At 48.0% G+C, this 13,893-nt stretch overlaps 1 protein-coding gene across 1 annotated transcript in view; it reads left to right on the plus strand.

Annotated features, from left to right (window-relative positions):
- Positions 1 to 9,394: 9,394 nt before the first annotated feature.
- IRF9 (interferon regulatory factor 9) overlaps positions 9,395 to 13,893 on the plus strand; it is a 99,597-nt gene continuing 95,098 nt past the window's right edge. Inside the window, exon 1 of the mRNA XM_063913645.1 lies at positions 9,395 to 9,587. The gene's annotated coding sequence lies outside the window, so the exon portion shown is untranslated. The remainder of the gene's footprint in view (positions 9,588 to 13,893) is intronic.

The raw sequence follows: 13,893 nt of genomic DNA on the forward strand, positions 1-13,893 counted from the left end.
ATAAAGCCGCCAATTCAGATACTCTCCTGGCAGAGGCCAGGGCTAGTAACATAGTCACTTTCAATGTGAGATATTTCAAATCCACCTTTTTCAATGGTTCAAACCAATGGGATTTGAGGAAATCTAAAACTACATTTAGATCCCACGGTGCCACCGGAGGCACCACAGGAGGCTGTATATGCAGTACTCCCTTGACAAAAGTCTGGACCTCAGGGACAGAGGCCAATTCTTTTTGGAAGAATATTGACAGGGCCGAAATTTGAACCTTAATGGATCCCAATTTGAGACCCATAGATAATCCTGATTGCAGGAAATGTAGGAAACGACCCAGTTGGAATTCCTCCGTCGGAACCCTCCGATCCTCGCACCACGCTACATATTTTCGCCAAATGCGGTGATAATGTTTCACGGTGACTTCCTTCCGTGCCTTAATCAAGGTAGGAATGACTTCTTCTGGAATGCCTTTCCCTTTTAGGATCTGGCGTTCAACCGCCATGCCGTCAAACGCAGCCGCGGTAAGTCTTGAAAAAGACAGGGACCCTGCTGTAGCAGGTCCCTTCTCAGAGGTAGAGGCCACGGTTCGTCCGTGAGCATCTCTTGAAGTTCCGGATACCAAGTCCTTCTCGGCCAATCCGGAACCACTAGTATTGTTCTTACTCTTCTTTGCCGTATGATCTTCAATACCTTTGGTATGAGCGGCAGAGGAGGAAACACATACACTGACTGGTACACCCAAGGAGTTACCAGTGCGTCCACAGCTATTGCCTGTGGATCTCTTGACCTGGCGCAATATTTGTCCAGTTTCTTGTTGAGGCGAGACGCCATCATGTCTACAATTGGTCTTTCCCAACGGTCTATTAACATGTTGAAGACTTCTGGATGTAGACCCCACTCTCCCGGATGAAGATCGTGTCTGCTGAGGAAGTCTGCTTCCCAGTTGTCCACGCCCGGGATGAACACTGCTGACAGTGCTATCACGTGATTCTCCGCCCAGCGAAGAATCTTGGCAGCTTCTGCCATTGCACTCCTGCTTCTTGTGCCGCCCTGCCTGTTTACATGGGCGACCGCCGTGATGTTGTCCGACTGAATCAACACCGGCTTTCCTTGCAGGAGAAGTTCCGCCTGGCTTAGAGCATTGTAGATTGCTCTTAGTTCCAGAATGTTTATGTGAAGAGACTTTTCCAGACTCGTCCATACTCCCTGGAAGTTTCTTCCTTGTGTGACTGCTCCCCAGCCTCTCAGGCTGGCGTCCGTGGTCACCAGGATCCAATCCTGAATGCCGAATCTGCGGCCTTCTAATAGGTGAGCCTTCTGCAACCACCACAGAAGTGACACCCTTGTCTTTGGTGACAGGGTTATTCGCAGGTGCATCTGCAGATGCGACCCTGACCATTTGTCCAACAGATCCCTTTGGAATATTCTTGCATGGAATCTGCCGAATGGAATTGCTTCGTAAGAAGCCACCATTTTTCCCAGGACTCTTGTGCATTGATGTACTGACACTTTTCCTGGTTTTAGGAGGTTCCTGACCAGATCGGATAACTCCTTGGCTTTTTCCTCTGGAAGGAAAACCTTTTTCTGAACCGTGTCCAGAATCATTCCTAGGAACAGCAGACGAGTTGTCGGGATTAAATGGGATTTTGGAATATTCAGAATCCACCCGTGTTGTCTTAGCACCTCTTGAGATAGTGCTAAAGCTGTCTCCAGCTGTTCTCTGGACCTTGCCCTTATTAGGAGATCGTCCAAGTATGGGATAACTAATACGCCTTTTCTTCGAAGAAGAATCATCATCTCGGCCATTACCTTGGTAAAGACCCGAGGCGCCGTGGACAATCCGAACGGCAGCGTCTGAAACTGATAGTGACAGTTTTGAACAATGAACCTGAGGTACCCCTGGTGTGCGGGGTAAATCGGAACGTGTAGATACGCATCCTTGATGTCCAAGGATACCATAAAGTCCCCTTCTTCCAGGTTCGCTATCACTGCTCTGAGTGACTCCATCTTGAACTTGAACTTTTTTATGTAGAGGTTCAAGGACTTCAGATTTAGAATAGGCCTTACCGAGCCATCCGGCTTCGGTACCACAAATAGAGTGGAATAATACCCCTTTCCTTGTTGTAATAGGGGTACTTTGACTATCACCTGCTGAGCGTACAGCTTGTGAATGGCTTCCAACACCCTCTCCCTTTCGGAAGAGACGGTTGGTAAGGCAGACTTCAGGAAACGATGAGGAGGATCCGTCTCTAATTCCAACCTGTACCCCTGAGATATTATCTGCAGGATCCAGGGGTCTACCTGCGAGTGAGCCCACTGCGCGCTGTAATTTTTGAGACGGCCCCCCACTGTCCCCGAGTCCGCTTGAGAGGCCCCAGCGTCATGCTGAGGTTTTTGCAGGAGCCGGGGAGGGCTTCTGTTCCTGGGAAGGAGCTGCCTGTTGGTGTCTCTTCCCTCTTCCTCTGCCTCGTGGCAGGTACGACAAGCCCTTTGCTCTCTTATTTTTGTAGGAGCGAAAAGGCTGCGGTTGAAAGGTCGGTGCCTTTCTCTGTTGGGGAGTGACTTGAGGTAAAAAAGTGGATTTCCCGGCAGTAGCCGTGGCCACCAAGTCTGATAGACCAACTCCAAATAACTCCTCCCCTTTATACGGCAAAACCTCCATGTGACGTTTTGAATCCGCATCGCCTGTCCACTGTCGTGTCCATAAGGCTCTTCTGGCTGAAATGGACATAGCACTCACCCGAGATGCCAGTGTGCAAATATCCCTCTGTGCATCACGCATATAGATAAATGCATCCTTTATTTGTTCTAACGACAGTAAAACATTGTCCCTATCTAGGGTATCAATATTTTCAATCAGGGATTCTGACCAAACTACTCCAGCACTGCACATCCAGGCAGTTGCTATAGCTGGTCGTAGTATAACACCTGCATGTGTGTATATATTCTTTTGAATAACTTCCATCTTTCTATCTGATGGATCCTTAAGTGCGGCCGTCTCAGGAGAGGGTAACGCCACTTGTTTGGATAAGCGTGTGAGCGCCTTGTCCACCTTAGGGGGTGTTTCCCAGCGCGCCCTAACCTCTGGCGGGAAAGGGTATAATGCCAATAACTTTTTTGAAATTATCAACTTTTTATCAGGAGCAACCCACGCTTCATCACACACGTCATTTAATTCTTCTGATTCAGGAAAAACTGTTTGTAGTTTTTTCACACCATACATAATACCCTGTTTTACGGTATCTGTAGTATCAGCTAAATGTAACGTCTCCTTCATTGCCAAAATCATATAACGTGTGGCCCTACTGGAAAATACGTTTGAATTTCTACCGTCGTCACTGGAATCAGTGCCCGTGTCTGGGTCTGTGTCGACCGACTGAGGCAAAGGGCGTTTTACAGCCCCTGACGGTGTTTGAGGCGCCTGGACAGGCATTAATTGATTGTCCGGCCGCCTCATGTCCTCAACTGACTGTTTAAGGGAAGATAAACCATCACGTAATTCCACAAATAAAGGCATCCATTCTGGTGTCGACCCCCTGGGGGGTGACATCTGCATATTTGGCAATTGCTCCGCCTCCACACCAATATCGTCCTCATACATGTCGACACCACGTACCGACACACACCGCAAACTCACAGGGAATGCTCTAATGAAGACAGGACCCACTAGCCCTTTTGGGGAGACAGAGGGAGAGTCTGCCAGCACACACCACAAAGCGCTATATATACAAGGGATATCCTTATATTAAGTGCTCCCTTATAGCTGCTTTAATATATATATATATATAGCCATTAATGTGCCCCCCCTCTCTGTTTTACCCTGTTTCTGTAGTGCAGTGCAGGGGAGAGACCTGGGAGCCGTTCTGACCAGCGGAGCTGTGACAGAAAATGGCGCCGTGTGCTGAGGAGATAGGCCCCGCCCCTTTTTCGGCGGGTTCTTCTCCCGCTATTTTTCCAGTCAGGCAGGGGTTAAATATCTCCATATAGCCCCTATGGGCTATATGTGAGGTATTTTTAGCCTTGTATAAGGTTTATATTTGCCTCTCAGAGCGCCCCCCCCCAGCGCTCTGCACCCTCAGTGACTGCCCAGTGAAGTGTGCTGAGAGGAAAATGGCGCACAGCTGCAGTGCTGTGCGCTACCTTATGAAGACTGAGGAGTCTTCAGCCGCCGGTTTCCGGACCTCTTCACGCTTCAGCATCTGCAAGGGGGTCGGCGGCGCGGCTCCGGGACCGGACTCCACGGCTGGGCCTGTGTTCGATCCCTCTGGAGCTAATGGTGTCCAGTAGCCAAGCAGCAAATCCACTCTGCATGCAGGTGAGTTTACTACTTTCCCCCTAAGTCCCACGTTGCAGTGATCCTGTTGCCAGCAGGACTCACTGTAAAGAAAAAAAACCTAAACTAAACTTTCTCTAAGCAGCTCTTTAGGAGAGCCACCTAGATTGCACCCTTCTCGTTCGGGCACAAAATCTAACTGGAGTCTGGAGGAGGGTCATAGGGGGAGGAGCCAGTGCACACCACCTGACCTAGTAAAGCTTTACTTTTTTGTGCCCTGTCTCCTGCGGAGCCGCTATTCCCCATGGTCCTTTCAGGAACCCCAGCATCCACTTAGGACGATAGAGAAACTACATTTAGATCCCACGGTGCCACCGGAGGCACCACAGGAGGCTGTATATGCAGTACTCCCTTGACAAAAGTCTGGACCTCAGGGACAGAGGCCAATTCTTTTTGGAAGAATATTGACAGGGCCGAAATTTGAACCTTAATGGATCCCAATTTGAGACCCATAGATAATCCTGATTGCAGGAAATGTAGGAAACGACCCAGTTGGAATTCCTCCGTCGGAACCCTCCGATCCTCGCACCACGCTACATATTTTCGCCAAATGCGGTGATAATGTTTCACGGTGACTTCCTTCCGTGCCTTAATCAAGGTAGGAATGACTTCTTCTGGAATGCCTTTCCCTTTTAGGATCTGGCGTTCAACCGCCATGCCGTCAAACGCAGCCGCGGTAAGTCTTGAAAAAGACAGGGACCCTGCTGTAGCAGGTCCCTTCTCAGAGGTAGAGGCCACGGTTCGTCCGTGAGCATCTCTTGAAGTTCCGGATACCAAGTCCTTCTCGGCCAATCCGGAACCACTAGTATTGTTCTTACTCTTCTTTGCCGTATGATCTTCAATACCTTTGGTATGAGCGGCAGAGGAGGAAACACATACACTGACTGGTACACCCAAGGAGTTACCAGTGCGTCCACAGCTATTGCCTGTGGATCTCTTGACCTGGCGCAATATTTGTCCAGTTTCTTGTTGAGGCGAGACGCCATCATGTCTACAATTGGTCTTTCCCAACGGTCTATTAACATGTTGAAGACTTCTGGATGTAGACCCCACTCTCCCGGATGAAGATCGTGTCTGCTGAGGAAGTCTGCTTCCCAGTTGTCCACGCCCGGGATGAACACTGCTGACAGTGCTATCACGTGATTCTCCGCCCAGCGAAGAATCTTGGCAGCTTCTGCCATTGCACTCCTGCTTCTTGTGCCGCCCTGCCTGTTTACATGGGCGACCGCCGTGATGTTGTCCGACTGAATCAACACCGGCTTTCCTTGCAGGAGAAGTTCCGCCTGGCTTAGAGCATTGTAGATTGCTCTTAGTTCCAGAATGTTTATGTGAAGAGACTTTTCCAGACTCGTCCATACTCCCTGGAAGTTTCTTCCTTGTGTGACTGCTCCCCAGCCTCTCAGGCTGGCGTCCGTGGTCACCAGGATCCAATCCTGAATGCCGAATCTGCGGCCTTCTAATAGGTGAGCCTTCTGCAACCACCACAGAAGTGACACCCTTGTCTTTGGTGACAGGGTTATTTGCAGGTGCATCTGCAGATGCGACCCTGACCATTTGTCCAACAGATCCCTTTGGAATATTCTTGCATGGAATCTGCCGAATGGAATTGCTTCGTAAGAAGCCACCATTTTTCCCAGGACTCTTGTGCATTGATGTACTGACACTTTTCCTGGTTTTAGGAGGTTCCTGACCAGATCGGATAACTCCTTGGCTTTTTCCTCTGGAAGGAAAACCTTTTTCTGAACCGTGTCCAGAATCATTCCTAGGAACAGCAGACGAGTTGTCGGGATTAAATGGGATTTTGGAATATTCAGAATCCACCCGTGTTGTCTTAGCACCTCTTGAGATAGTGCTAAAGCTGTCTCCAGCTGTTCTCTGGACCTTGCCCTTATTAGGAGATCGTCCAAGTATGGGATAACTAATACGCCTTTTCTTCGAAGAAGAATCATCATCTCGGCCATTACCTTGGTAAAGACCCGAGGCGCCGTGGACAATCCGAACGGCAGCGTCTGAAACTGATAGTGACAGTTTTGAACAATGAACCTGAGGTACCCCTGGTGTGCGGGGTAAATCGGAACGTGTAGATACGCATCCTTGATGTCCAAGGATACCATAAAGTCCCCTTCTTCCAGGTTCGCTATCACTGCTCTGAGTGACTCCATCTTGAACTTGAACTTTTTTATGTAGAGGTTCAAGGACTTCAGATTTAGAATAGGCCTTACCGAGCCATCCGGCTTCGGTACCACAAATAGAGTGGAATAATACCCCTTTCCTTGTTGTAATAGGGGTACTTTGACTATCACCTGCTGAGCGTACAGCTTGTGAATGGCTTCCAACACCCTCTCCCTTTCGGAAGAGACGGTTGGTAAGGCAGACTTCAGGAAACGATGAGGAGGATCCGTCTCTAATTCCAACCTGTACCCCTGAGATATTATCTGCAGGATCCAGGGGTCTACCTGCGAGTGAGCCCACTGCGCGCTGTAATTTTTGAGACGGCCCCCCACTGTCCCCGAGTCCGCTTGAGAGGCCCCAGCGTCATGCTGAGGTTTTTGCAGGAGCCGGGGAGGGCTTCTGTTCCTGGGAAGGAGCTGCCTGTTGGTGTCTCTTCCCTCTTCCTCTGCCTCGTGGCAGGTACGACAAGCCCTTTGCTCTCTTATTTTTGTAGGAGCGAAAAGGCTGCGGTTGAAAGGTCGGTGCCTTTCTCTGTTGGGGAGTGACTTGAGGTAAAAAAGTGGATTTCCCGGCAGTAGCCGTGGCCACCAAGTCTGATAGACCAACTCCAAATAACTCCTCCCCTTTATACGGCAAAACCTCCATGTGACGTTTTGAATCCGCATCGCCTGTCCACTGTCGTGTCCATAAGGCTCTTCTGGCTGAAATGGACATAGCACTCACCCGAGATGCCAGTGTGCAGATATCCCTCTGTGCATCACGCATATAGATAAATGCATCCTTTATTTGTTCTAACGACAGTAAAACATTGTCCCTATCTAGGGTATCAATATTTTCAATCAGGGATTCTGACCAAACTACTCCAGCACTGCACATCCAGGCAGTTGCTATAGCTGGTCGTAGTATAACACCTGCATGTGTGTATATATTCTTTTGAATAACTTCCATCTTTCTATCTGATGGATCCTTAAGTGCGGCCGTCTCAGGAGAGGGTAACGCCACTTGTTTGGATAAGCGTGTGAGCGCCTTGTCCACCTTAGGGGGTGTTTCCCAGCGCGCCCTAACCTCTGGCGGGAAAGGGTATAATGCCAATAACTTTTTTGAAATTATCAACTTTTTATCAGGAGCAACCCACGCTTCATCACACACGTCATTTAATTCTTCTGATTCAGGAAAAACTGTTTGTAGTTTTTTCACACCATACATAATACCCTGTTTTACGGTATCTGTAGTATCAGCTAAATGTAACGTCTCCTTCATTGCCAAAATCATATAACGTGTGGCCCTACTGGAAAATACGTTTGAATTTCTACCGTCGTCACTGGAATCAGTGCCCGTGTCTGGGTCTGTGTCGACCGACTGAGGCAAAGGGCGTTTTACAGCCCCTGACGGTGTTTGAGGCGCCTGGACAGGCATTAATTGATTGTCCGGCCGCCTCATGTCCTCAACTGACTGTTTAAGGGAAGATAAACCATCACGTAATTCCACAAATAAAGGCATCCATTCTGGTGTCGACCCCCTGGGGGGTGACATCTGCATATTTGGCAATTGCTCCGCCTCCACACCAATATCGTCCTCATACATGTCGACACCACGTACCGACACACACCGCAAACGCACAGGGAATGCTCTAATGAAGACAGGACCCACTAGCCCTTTTGGGGAGACAGAGGGAGAGTCTGCCAGCACACACCACAAAGCGCTATATATACAAGGGATATCCTTATATTAAGTGCTCCCTTATAGCTGCTTTAATATATATATATATAGCCATTAATGTGCCCCCCCTCTCTGTTTTACCCTGTTTCTGTAGTGCAGTGCAGGGGAGAGACCTGGGAGCCGTTCTGACCAGCGGAGCTGTGACAGAAAATGGCGCCGTGTGCTGAGGAGATAGGCCCCGCCCCTTTTTCGGCGGGTTCTTCTCCCGCTATTTTTCCAGTCAGGCAGGGGTTAAATATCTCCATATAGCCCCTATGGGCTATATGTGAGGTATTTTTAGCCTTGTATAAGGTTTATATTTGCCTCTCAGAGCGCCCCCCCCCAGCGCTCTGCACCCTCAGTGACTGCCCAGTGAAGTGTGCTGAGAGGAAAATGGCGCACAGCTGCAGTGCTGTGCGCTACCTTATGAAGACTGAGGAGTCTTCAGCCGCCGGTTTCCGGACCTCTTCACGCTTCAGCATCTGCAAGGGGGTCGGCGGCGCGGCTCCGGGACCGGACTCCACGGCTGGGCCTGTGTTCGATCCCTCTGGAGCTAATGGTGTCCAGTAGCCAAGCAGCAAATCCACTCTGCATGCAGGTGAGTTTACTACTTTCCCCCTAAGTCCCACGTTGCAGTGATCCTGTTGCCAGCAGGACTCACTGTAAAGAAAAAAACCTAAACTAAACTTTCTCTAAGCAGCTCTTTAGGAGAGCCACCTAGATTGCACCCTTCTCGTTCGGGCACAAAATCTAACTGGAGTCTGGAGGAGGGTCATAGGGGGAGGAGCCAGTGCACACCACCTGACCTAGTAAAGCTTTACTTTTTTGTGCCCTGTCTCCTGCGGAGCCGCTATTCCCCATGGTCCTTTCAGGAACCCCAGCATCCACTTAGGACGATAGAGAAACACGAGTAATTCCTACTAAATCAATGTGGGGCTGTGGTTTAAGGGTTAATCATTTCTGGAGTTGGACTAGTCGATCAACAATTGTAGGTAGAGTTTTGGAAGTACATGTTATCAACGCATTGGGAATATAGAATACGCAGAAAAAGTATAAAACTAGTTTATTCTTCCAAGGAGCTGGTAGTGTCAAAGACGTGTAGCCAGTGCTGTGCTGCTGTTGTGTTACCCCATGTGGTCACGGTGTCAGACGCGTGAGAGCACTGCTATCTGGCTGCAGGGGGGCGGGTCACGTGATTTCTGGGAAAAGGAGGAAGCTGAGCAGCAATAACAGGGAAACGAGAGAGACACCAGCAGCAGCAGCAGCAGCTATTATAGAGAACCTGGGGGCGGCGGTGACTGAGACCGAGAGGGCGAGAAGAGAAGATACACAGAAATAAACTAGTGATTCCGAGAGTGGAAATCCCACAACACACGCAGGTGGAAGACAGGTAGGTGCTGTACTTTCCTAGGACTACTTATTTTGCAAGAGCTGGAGCGCTGTGTGATATTTGCTATACTACCCATAAGGAAGGGGAGAATGGATCATACTCCTGTTGTTTATGCCTGCAAAAGTACACTCCAATAGGAAAGTAGCCCTTTGTTGGTGATTAATGTTAGAAGAAGAAGAAGAATCCATAGAAAAATACTAAAATTGGAAAAGCAGATGGGACAGAAGCAAAGTTCTACATAAATCAGTTTTGCAGATGGTTCTAGCGTGTTTTAGTACTGCACATGCGCCACGTGCAAAGTGCGCACATGTTGCGCAAAGTGCGCACATGTTGGGGTGATTCTGAGTCATGCACATTACATTCACAATCTGCACTAAGTAATGTTTGCGTGCAGGCAGTCTGTTCTTAGGCTGGGTACACTCATCTAGAATTTGTTGCGCCCCCCCCAATTCAAAACAGGGACAGTATGTGTCGTGGGAAGGAGCGTGGCCACAGACTGTTACCAATTCACATTACACTGCACAGTAGTGTCTGTTAGTCACATTAGACCACCTAGTAAGTACCCCTTGTATACGCCAGGTAGAGCCTCTTATACACGTTACGCCAGGTAGAGCCCCTTTTATATACATTACACCAGGTAGAGCCCCGTATACACATTGCGCAATAAAGAGCCCCTTATACACATTGCGTTGTGCCAGGTAGTACCCCTTATACACTTTGCGCCAGATAGCCCCTTATTGTCATAAAAGACATTCAAACATTGGCAATAGGACTGCTGTCTTGTGTGTTTCTTTGACTGAATGCCACCATTTGTTTGAGTGTATTGGCTAGAATGGATTTACAGCAAGGAAGGTAGCTAGTTTGGATTTACAGTTTAATTTGAGGAGTGCAGCACCACCTGGGGTAAAATAAATATATATATATATATATATATATATATATATATATGTATTATAATATATGTGTTGAGATCTTCATTATGTAATGCTTTTTTTTGTTATTAAAGTATGTCAACAAAACATTTTACATCAATTTTTTTTTTTTTTATCATGCAACTTCCTGCATTTTGGTGGTATTGAGTTCCTAGGCCAAGCATTGTTTTACACTGCAGAAGTTTATCAGTTCCGTACAGGCCAACCACACATGCATGAAATCTTTTGTTTCATCATTCTGTTACATCCTAGAATGAATAGAATAACAAAAATGAAATTATCAAAATGATAGCGTATATATAAATATGTTATGCAACTTTTTATAATCTTAGTAGATAGTTGGCGTTTCTGATCCGATCTGCAGTGCTGCGCTCCCTGCCTCACTGCAGCGGCGGCTGGCAAAGCGCAGCAGAGAGCACAGCCACAGACAGGGCAGCTGAGCGACGGCACACCTGTCCAATATTACCCTGTTCACATCGCATGACCCGGTATTGACCCGGCATATGGTCGGGGCGACACGTGTCACTGTGCGATGTAAAAGGGCCCATGGAGAATTCCCGGGTTGTCTGACTCTGTAATTCAACCCTGGTAATAAGAAGGGTTATTCCCGGCTTAAATACCAGGTCAGTGGCAGTGTAAACAACCCGTTCACTACATAGGGAGAGGTGGCATGGAGATGAGCTCATCTCCTAGCGCCGCCCCCGCCGCTATGGAAACCCCACCCGGGAAGTACCCGTTTCCAATTCCTGGGTGGGATCCGGCATTGGAGATGTGAAAGGGGCTTAATGTATGAATGAAGCTGCCTGCCGGTCGGTCATTGGCTTGGTGCGCTGGCTACAGGGAAGGAGGGATCCCTAGCAGCTTGTGGATCGTGGAGTTTGGGTGGTGTCTGGCCTTGTGCTGCTCGGGGAGGCTGTGTCACCAGCAGAGCAATAAAAGTAAGGCTTGCTGTATTTGTGTGTGTGTGTGTGTGTGGTAGCAGAACCCCGGAACGCTGAACTTATGCATGAAACTCCTTAGGGTGTACTTTTTAATGCAGGTGACGGTTCGGGAATTTGCCCCTTCTTTTACAATATACAGTGCAAACAGTGTGTTTAAATAGACAAAACAATTAGGATGACACTTATCTCCCTCACACCCCCACAGTGTGCTCAGTGATCCTGCTGGGCCGGCACCCTGCGCCGGTCACTTCCAGTTGTGGCACCTCCGTTGCGCCGGAAGTGACGTCAGACATCCAACTCCAGGGACACACACTGGCAACACACTGTAAACAAACAGTGATGTTGGGTCAGCAGTGTAAACGTTACACTCAACATCAAAAACATAATAAGACGCTGCCCATTAACAACAACAATATTGACATAAATACATAAATGTGACATACTGTTATTTTTATAAAAAATGTTTATCTAGATATAAAACAAATTTACCCGGAGGTAATAGAAACCTTAATGAACACAAACCTGTCATTTGGTCTCATAGGGGTATATGTAATTGCGGTCGAATTCCCGAAATTGTCGAATTTCGGGAATTTTTCGCCAAAAAAAATAATTCGACAATGCAATTCAGTACTTTCCGACAAAAAAAACGGACTTTCAAAATTCGACTTTTTGAAATTCGACTTTTGACAAATTCGACTTTTTTGCAATGATACACATGCTGCAATTCGACCAAAGCCTATTCAATGGAAGTTTGGAAATTCGACAACCGTGCTTTTAGACAGTAAATTCGTCATTTTCAATCCGACACACTTTGGAGGGTGAAACTAATAAAAAAAATTTAGAACATGTTTTTTTTGTGTTTTTTTCTTCTTGGTAATATTATATCTATTTATATTAGACGGGATTAGGTACTTGGTTTGTCTTTTTTGGAGGCACAAGTATTATTTATATATTTTTAAAAATAATTTTTTTTATTTTTTATTTTTTTTGGATGGAATGGTAAAATCCCTGAAAAAAATGGCGTGGGGTCCCCCCTCCAAAGCATAACCAGCCTCGGGCTCTTTGAGCTGGTCCTGGTTCTAAAAATGCGGGGAAAAAATTGACATGGGTTCCCCCGTATTTTTAAAACCAGCACCGGGCTCTGCGCCTGATGCTGGGGCAAAAAATACGGGGGACAAAAAGAGTAGGGGTCCCCCGTATTTTTCACACCAGCATCGGGCTCCACTAGCTGGACAGATAATGCCACAGCCGGGGGTCACTTTTATACAGCGCCCTGCGGCCGTGGCATTAAATATCCAACTAGTCACCCCTGGCCGGGGTACCCTGGGGGAGTGGGGACCCCTTCAATCAAGGGGTCCCCCCCCCCAGCCACCCAAGGGCCAGGGGTGAAGCCCGAGGCTGTCCCCCCCCATTCAAGGGCTGCGGATGGGAGGCTGATAGCCTTGAGAAAAATGACAAGAATATTGTTTTTTCCCAGTAGTACTACAAGTCCCAGCAAACCTCCCCCGCAAGCTGGTACTTGGAGAACCACAAGTACCAGCATGCGGGAGAAAAACGGGACCGCTGGTACCTGTAGTACTACTGGAAAAAAAATACCCAAATAAAAACAGGACACACACATCGTGACTTGTACAACTTTATTACATACTGCCGACACACACATACTTACCTATGTTGACACGAAGCAGTCGGTCCTCTTCTCCAAGTAGAATCCACGGATACCTGAAAATAAAAGATAATTATACTCACCTTCCAGCGTCCAGAGATACATCCACGTCCAGAAAATAATCCAGGTACTTGGCAAAAAAACAAAACGCAAATACCCGTGCCAGCGGACTGAAAGGGGTCCCATATTCACACATGAGACACCTTTCCCCGAATGCAGAGACCTCTATGTGACAGCTGTCACAGAAAGGTCTCTTCAGCCAATGAGCGAGTGCAACGTCCTTGCACTCTGCTGATTGGCTCTGTGCGCGTCTGAGCTGACAGCGCATCGCAAAGCCTCTCCATTACTTTCAATGGTGGGAACTTTGCGGCTAGCGGTGGGGTCACCCGCCGGTCAGCGGCTGACCGCGGGTAACCCCCCCGCTGACGGCAAAGTTCCCACCATTGAATATAATGGAGAGGCTTTGCGATGCGCTGTCACAGCACAGACAGCGCACAGCCAATCAGGTGAGCGCCACATAGTAGCGCTTCCTGATTGGCTGAAAAGACCTCTGACAGGAGTCACGTGGGGTCCCGGCACAATCGGGGAAAGGTGTCTCATGTGTGAATATGGGACCCCTTTCAGTCCGCAGGATCGGGTCATTGCGTTTTGTTTTTTTGCCAAGTACCTGGATTATTTTCTGGACGTGGATGTATCTCTGGACGCTGGAAGGTGAGTATAATTATCTTTTATTTTCAGGTATCCGTGGATTCTACTTGGAGAAGAGG

Source organism: Pseudophryne corroboree, chromosome 1, assembly GCF_028390025.1.
Source record: "Pseudophryne corroboree isolate aPseCor3 chromosome 1, aPseCor3.hap2, whole genome shotgun sequence".
Classification (NCBI taxonomy): Eukaryota; Metazoa; Chordata; class Amphibia; order Anura; family Myobatrachidae; genus Pseudophryne; species Pseudophryne corroboree.